The sequence below is a fragment of the Poecilia latipinna genome, unplaced genomic scaffold (assembly GCF_001443285.1).
Source record: "Poecilia latipinna isolate Pla-1442-1.1 unplaced genomic scaffold, P_latipinna-1.0 Scaffold277, whole genome shotgun sequence".
NCBI lineage: Eukaryota > Metazoa > Chordata > Actinopteri > Cyprinodontiformes > Poeciliidae > Poecilia > Poecilia latipinna.
Window position 1 is genome coordinate 142,695 of NW_015112893.1, and position 8,527 is coordinate 151,221.

The window sequence follows — 8,527 nt, forward strand, 5'->3', positions numbered from 1 at the left end:
GGACTACAGATGATGATGTAGATATCAGCCTTTGTTAATTTTCAAATCAAATATGTTTTTTTGTTATATTTTATTAGGTGTCAATTTTTTCAATTTCAATTATACTTCAACTTTATTTTTGCACTTATATATATCAGAGGTTTATAATTATCTGAATAATACCTCACTGTGTGCAACATATGTGTGCGTGAGAGGATCCAGGTGTTCAGTGTTTGTGCCTGTGTATGCGTGCACTAGTGTGTGTGTGTGTGTGAATAGAAGCCCCGCTCGTTGCAGCTGGCTCACTGCTGTATGCTCCTCGACACTGAGGCACTTGGACAGACCCCTTCAGCATTAATTACTGTGGCCATTAATCAGACCAGCACAGATAGCTGTGTAATCCCTTTATAATGCAGTTTTCTGGATGGGGCCACCAGTGTTAATTGGATTTGATTGGATACTGGTATGATGCTGCTCACAGAACATCTTAAGGTAATAATTAGAAGATAGATCAATTGGTCCTTTGTGACATTGATTCTATAGTGTTGGCTGCACTGCAGGTCCACGGACTGTTTAGATGAAGAGAATAATTTTGCCCTTAACTCTGTAGGAGAGCTATTAACAATACTATGATGATAAAATGGAATTAATTAAGGCGTGTATGTCTCTGATTTCAGTAGGTACACATAAATCAACTAAAGTATGCAGGGTCACAGAGATATGACTGAGTGAACGTAACCTCTGTTATTATTGTCGGTATTTTTTCATTCATTTTGAGGACATTGTTACATACCATGGTTATGTCTGATGGCGTTGTGTGAATGAATGTCTGTAAGGAAAGGCACTCATTTTTGTTGTAGTCCTTGTAATTTTTTTGTATTTACAAGAAAGACTATTATTATTATTATTATTATTATTATATAATAAGTATGTTGAAACATATTTTTGTCAACTTAACCAATACATCTGGTAGACAGTATGTTCAATAATCACTGTCATCGTCATCACCAGTTATCACAGTCGTCATTCATAATATTTGTTGTGTAAAATAGATACAATAGCATCTAAAATAATTGAAGCGTAAAAGCAGAACATTTAGCCTCAAAAGATCAACTTGAATTTTAATTACCAGTTTTATTGCTCATTGTGTTCTAGTTCTTAGCAAATTCATGGCAGCAGTTTGTTCGTGCACACAAACCATAATAAAAATACTGTTTTTCTTCCTTCATGAGACTTGAGCTTTCTCCAGCTCATCCATAGCAGAAGAGAGACCTCTCTGACATTTCTGTATGATATATTTAAAACTATTCATGGTAGACTTTGTTGGGTTTGTTGGGTCTTTAATACGCCACAGTGAAAGCTCATGTTCTTACTACTTATCACCACTTTCAGATATTTTATTTTATTTTTTTTTTTACTTTTTACCTTTTGTTCCTTTTATTAACATTTCATAGGTCAGATGCAGACAGCAGAGGAAACAGTGTGTATACAGTCTAATTATCTGTTTATCACCAGATTGTGGGATCCAGGCAAGGCCGAGTTATCTTCTGGCCATCTGGACAAAAGTTTCTATAAAAGCCAGAGAAACATATTTCTCTAGCAGACTCAGTAGTATTTGTGCATAGGGTCTTATATAATTGTATAGATTTTATGTGCTGTCTATTCTTATGAAGCTCAACTAAAATAAATGAATGAATTGATGACATTCTGCATCAGTCTGCCAAACTTTTTACTGACAAGTAATGAAACATGTTTTTTGGAGCCACTGCAAGCACTTTAGCACGTAGCACTTATGTGTATGGATTTGGTATAATACCTGCTATATCTCAATATAAAAATGGGGAATTAAATTTCAAGGTCAGATTTAGATCACACTTAAGTCCCAAAAATAGACTTCAATCTTGCTGTTAAGAGGAACTCAAGTCCTAATCTTTTGCTCAGGAATCAAGAATAGAAGCAAGCCGGTAGATTAGCTATAGAGTTTTCTTTGTCTTTTGTGGAGAAGTTGAAACAAAAGAAATGATTTAAAATGATTACTTCACCTATACGTTCAGTTCCTACCGTTGACCTATTTAGGGTGTATTTAACAGCTGAAGTACTAATGATATTTCAGACCCGATAGCTTGATTTTATACTTGGTGAAGCTCTGAAGTTTTACTAAGAAATAATGTCATAACTTCGAAAGAAACAAGTCTTTGTTTACATTTGTATGATGCCGGATAGAATGTGGAGTTTGTTTTGCAGTTAACCCAGATCCTTGACCTGATTCAAGATGCGTTGATGACAAACACCTAATCATTTCTGTCAGGCTTTATTTCTTGGCTCAAGTGAAGATAAAAGTATAACGCACACGCACACACACAAAGAAAAAACAAAACAAAAACAAGGCATTAGGGAGCTATATATGCAACATATCTGGGATTTCATTTCATTTAAGCTATGCATCCCTGTACTGGGCGCTAATTTATATTATAAACTCAAATTTTACAAAAATAAAATAGATGATACAAGTAATGTCATCTGTAATTCATTTGAACATTTTAGTAAAGTGTTTTATATCTGCAGCATCAAGCGTATGAGAAAAAATGTGTCACAACAGATTATTATCTCATTATCTGCTGTACCTGATCATTTAAGCATGAAAATAATTACAACAAAATATGTAAATTTTGTGACTCATGTTAATAAGATTAAGGCAGTGTTTGCTTGAAACATAATCAGTTATATGCAAAAAAAACATGACTACGTTTCATGAGGGAATCTCGTTAAGAGGTAGAATTTGGAGGTTAATGTGAAAGTGTAAAGAAAACAAAAACAGTTTTAAAAGTTTTGCTTTGGTTTTGGCATATTTATTGCAATACACTTAAAACATCAAGTTAACACTGATGTTAAGGGGCAGCACAGATATGACTATAAATATATCAGACAACGCTGCTAATTACATCTTAGACATTCTGAAAGAGGAGGTGGACTAGATTGTTTTTTTTGTTTTTTTTATTTAAAGTTAGCAGTTTTACTTTTCCGTTATTGACACAATGACTGGTGGTGGTTGAATGCTGTTCCTTTTTAGTTTTTTGATGTAACATACCTTAGCATGAAAGATGAACTTGTTAAACTTTACAGGGAGTCCAATTTGCCTTGCTAAGTCCCCGAAACTCCTAATACACTCCATTGGTGTGAGGCATTCGGTGAGGTCAGCATCGACTCAACTAAGAATGGATTTCATTTTGAACAGACTGAGAATCACAATGGGAGTGTGCTGCTGTGGTAATTTAAATTTCACATTTAATAGATGTTTAAGCTTCTGTTTCTTCACTATGAATATTAAATACAACATTGCAGGAAGAAAGTTCACACTGTTTTTAGAGCGTGATCAGTAAATGCCAACTGCTAAAACAGAAATACATGATAATGGTTTTATGCAAACCTGTCAGTATTTTTTTTATTTTTTTTTTTTTTTAATTGTTGTGAAATCTGCACTTAACAGTGTGTTGGATACTATTCACCAGTATAACAGGATGCAATTGTTTTTTAACCATCTAATTTGTAATATAAAGTCGGAAGCATCATGGATAAAAGTTTTTACTGAGAGAATAAACCTCTTTAAAGCTGCAGTACATAACCTCTATTAAAAAATAAAGTATTTTACATATTTTTCAAAGAAGTCACTAAGTCGTTACATTTTCTTATGAAACAGGCAGTTTGTGAAAAATATCATTCTCCTCCACCTCTTTCCTGAGCTACTATTACCATCAGAAAAAAATAAATCCTAAGGCAAATGGCTTCGAACTTTAGTCATACAGTATAATCTGTATATTTATAGGCAACCAGCTTTAAATATAGAAGAATACATTTGCACAGGCAGACAAAGATCTGTACAAAGCCCTCACCTGACTGTGTGAAAATTTAAGGACCAACATTTCAAACCGCACTAACCAAACTATTTCGGTAAAAGCCATAAATTCCAAGATAATATTACAATGCTGCAAACCCTGACAGGGTTACATGCTGGGTTCTATTGATGTGAGGGAGATTTAAGGTGTATTTAAGTTTCTTCCAACTAAGGTTAATTGTGTTTCTGAATCAGCTGATGATGTATTACTCGACATTACTTACTGAATGGAATGCCGTTGCTTCAACGGATGTGGAGATAGAACAGTAACCCGCTACCTCCAGAATAACCTGTCAGCCTTCTTTCTGTCTGAAAAATATGATCAAATATATGCTCATTTATGAACATATAGATGTTCATAAATGAACATTTGTTGCATTTAATATTAACAGGTAGCAAAATTAAGGTAGACATATGATGTAGACTGATTTAATAGTAAAAAAAAATAAATACATTTAAACTTTTGGGGTTCCTACATTTACCGTTTGTGTAATATAGTTAAATAAAGATAGAAGTTTTTGCTGAACAACTATGTAGAAACATGCTCAGCTGTAATTTTGCTGCTTGAACCAACTCTTGAACTTTGACTTTTTCCATTTCCAAAGACACTACTTCATCTCAACTTAAAGGGCCTGCTAGGTTTTCATTACCTAGTACTGTAATGAAAACAAGGATGTTTTTCTGACATTCATAAAATCAAGGACCAGAATGATGCAAGCTAAAGCAAATATGAGGATGCACATCAATGAGAAGCTCGTCTAAGTCATGCTGGGTCATTTCCTGTTTTATGTCAGCTTGCATGATCTCAAATTGAAATGGTGTATTATTGATTAAGATTAACTTGGTTATCAAGAGCAGTATGCTTACATCCTAATTATGTGCAATTGATTCTTTTTTTCATACAAATCAATAGGGGTTTCATAACAAAAATATGTTTTTTTTTTTTTTTTTCATGTCAAGACAAAAGTAAAAGGGTCACATATTTCAGTGCCATGATGATAAAATAAGACAGTATAAATCATTTCAAAAATATTTGTCTTGTAAAATTCAAATGTATTACCTTTTAAAACAATTAGTAAGTAGTGATGTCAGAAATAACAGGTGACAATGCTATAATAACCAGGGGGGTTCGAGGTGCACCCCACCAGCCATTTGTGGCCCTTGCAATATTTCTGCTGGACACACTTCAGGATTGGTTTAAATCTGGCATTCAAACAACTGGAGCTGATGTAGCTGGATGCTTTTGGTAATTTTAGCGTCAGCTTTACAAAGATAAGCATATATGGTCTTAAATAACAAAGCATTAGGTACACAACAAAGTATTTTTTTTGTTAAGCATGGTATTTGCTTATATTTACAAAGACTTGTCTCCTCATGGAACCATTCATGCTACTGGATTGTAGCCACAGCTACTATGGGACACAATGACAAAACCAACGCTGCCATGCACTGGTGCCACTGGGTCCTCTAAGCAAGTGAAGTGTTTTCCCAAGGACACAGAGACAGATGGAGCTGGGGATCAAACTGGCAACTCACGATTACAGAATGAACTCTTATATTATTTACTCATAAACCATTTTTCTCATGATATCTCTATTGTGAATGAAGTAAGCCATCTCTTATAAACTTAAGTCTTTAACAACAGAAAGTAATCTAAAGTCTGGCGAGTGGATAACTAAAAGGTTTTACTTGGGGAAACCAGGTCCATAAAGGGACTGTGGTAATGGCAACGTTTTCAGTTGGGGAATAGAGAAAAGCTGCACATAAGCCAAAGATCTGCCACCCACATGGGGAGAAATTACCCATAAAACTCTTTGGTACAATGTTTCTGGATCAGGTTAGTAGCTGTTATAGTTCTACTAAATACTTTGGTTTTCTTTCTTGCAAAAGCAAACGAAACCACATTATATTCCTGGTAACTGGAGAAGATTTTCAAGCACTTTATGTAATATTTTTCTTGCACCTAAGCTGCTGCGTAGACTCATATTTGCTTGACTGCATTTTGTATATTACCGCCTGACAACTAAAAAGCTCAGCAATAATACATTTGTTTATGATGCTGACACCACCCGATTACATCTGTTCGTAGGATAAAATTGGGCGACTTTTTCGCCTTCCAGTTGGGATGAGCTTAAAATAAAATTGTCACGCTCCAAACAGCTGCCATATCACCAGACTGAACCAGTAAAGGCTGACAAGAAAATAAATAAATTATAACATCAAATACTTTGATCAGCAAAAGGGCCCTGCTACCACTTACTGTATTCTACCTCTTCCTCTGCCCTCCAGAAAATAAGCTAATTCTTGCTCAAACTCAGCTGTGCTAGTTTCAGAATTAGGTCAAGCAGTTTTACTTGGGGGATTTTTATGCATAAAGTTAACATACAGAGCTTTTATGCTTTACATGTGTTACGAGAGTTTAGTCATGCATCTACAGATAAGATGTACCAAAGGTGTAGAAATATACAAAGCAGATTTGCCCAAAATCCCATTACCTTAAAATAAGCCGTCAAAATAGCCTCATGATTTTCTTTCACATAAAATTCTACATAATCTGTAAAGAATTAACAACAATATAACATTTTGTTCTTCTCTTTACCTAGTGCAATTGCAAAATGAAATTGAAAGCATCCTTTTATGTGTTTTAAGGCTGTCTGAAATTGAAGCCTTTTTTTATTATTATTTAGGAAAGAAAAGTCCCTGGTCCAATCTGATATTGTTCATGATACATGAATACAGTACCAGGGATAATATCATGAGTGGCATGAAAATACTGTGCATCCCTGTCACATGAGCTGCTCCTTTCAACAGCAATCAGAGTGTTTTTTTTTTTTTTTTACCAAAGACAGGGTTGTACACAGGGAAGCCTGTCTGGCAAAGCACAAAATCACATATGTAGATCCTTTTTTTTTTTTTTTTTTCACCCCCTATTGTGATGTTCACTTCAGCAAGTCATCTTACTGTTTGTATTCAAATATTGGACAGGCAGCACTGGGCAATTACGGTAGCCAGTGCAAAGTACACTGACTAACCCAGAATCAAAAAGGAAGAATTGAATTATCTAATTAAAAGAAAAGGATGAGTGTGGCACTGGTCTTTGCTAGTGACTCAACCACATCTTTTCATAACAATTAGTTATTTACAGGTTTTTGTTATGTAAAATCTCTATAGGGAGCATAGATTAGTGTGGATTCATAGTTAGCTAGTTTCAAGATGCTGTGTGATGGAATAGCTTTCACAGTATATTTGTTTTTTTGTTTGTTTGTTGTGGACATTGCGTAATAGGTCTTACATATGGTGACAAACAAAATTGAAACATTTCTTTTGTCAGCCTCACACAAAAAATCCTGATAAACTACATTGAAGTTGATTGTTCCTACATCACAAGAGGGGAATAGGTTAATGGAGTACAAATGCACAGTAAGCATAGGTTTACTAGATAAATTACATAAAAAATATTGTTTCCTTCTGTTTTTGTTTTATTTTTTTTTCTAGCATATTTTTCTCACATCACAGTTTGTAAGTTGCACATTACCTGACATAAGATTTATTTTCAAAATAATTTTAAATATTTTTTTTTTTTCCCTACTCATACTAGATACAAATCAAGTTGGTACATATGTTAGCAGATACTTTATTGTGCAGAAAAGCTGACAGAAAAGAGACCTTATTTTAAATGATAAACAATGCATGGCATTATACTCTTGTTCAGAGTATAGTGCAATATCTGCTTAAAGCTTTAGAAAACCTTCCATGATTGTACTTGTGGCACAAGAAACCATAGTAGCTTACCTCAAGGGACGCTGTGGATGAGGAGACAGAACAGTAATTGGAGCTGACAGTGATCCACCCGGTTTGACACATCAGTCACAGTGCATATCATGCTACGTAGCTGCCAGGTATAAATAGGTAGACCAAAGGTCACGACATCACCTTGTACAAAGTTAAATAGCACAGACATGGAGAGATCCAGAGTGTGGAGACAAACTTTGCCACAAATTGAGTTAATTAATGTTTGATGACGGGGTTCACTTTATATTGTATTTTGATTCTTCGCTTATTGCTTTTAAAGTTTGATATGTACAGTTTTATTGAATGAATAATGAAATTGATTAATGTGATTTTTTGTTGTTCATAATAGGTTGGGATGCACAAATGCATTAAATATATTTTGCTATTATTTTGCTAATTTGGTATATTAGAGACTTTTAAAAGCAGCAACATATTTGCCTAGCAGTCGTTCCGATTAACAGATCTGTCAAAGGTGAAAGAATCACATTAGTGATTACTGATTAGCGCGACTTAGATAAGATGCTCTTTGATACTGTGAGGCTTTCCTTTACCTTCACTGCTTCATCCTTTTATTCCTGCCTGTCAGACAGCAGACTGGACAGAAGGTCAGAGTGTCGATCTGTGCCAAAACTCAGAGGATTTTACCCCCTCCCTCTCTGTTTTCTCTCATTTTCCCTTTCATATATGCAAACACTGGACCTCCTAATGAGAGCATGTTACTCCCAGATACCATCTGTTCCGCTTGCACAGTGTTCGAGAAAATAAAGAACATGTGACATCGCTCCAATGAGACTAATCTATCAAAGTCAGAGAGTAGTTAGCCTTTGGAGAAGTGTACTTCTCTTTTTTTTTTTTTTTTTTTTT

At 34.7% G+C, this 8,527-nt stretch overlaps 1 protein-coding gene across 1 annotated transcript in view; it reads left to right on the plus strand.

The window, feature by feature from the left end:
• The window catches only part of LOC106948178 (leucine-rich repeat-containing protein 4C-like), a 141,571-nt gene that overhangs the window by 46,334 nt on the left and 86,710 nt on the right, over positions 1 to 8,527 (plus strand). The gene's annotated exons all lie outside the window — the stretch shown is intronic.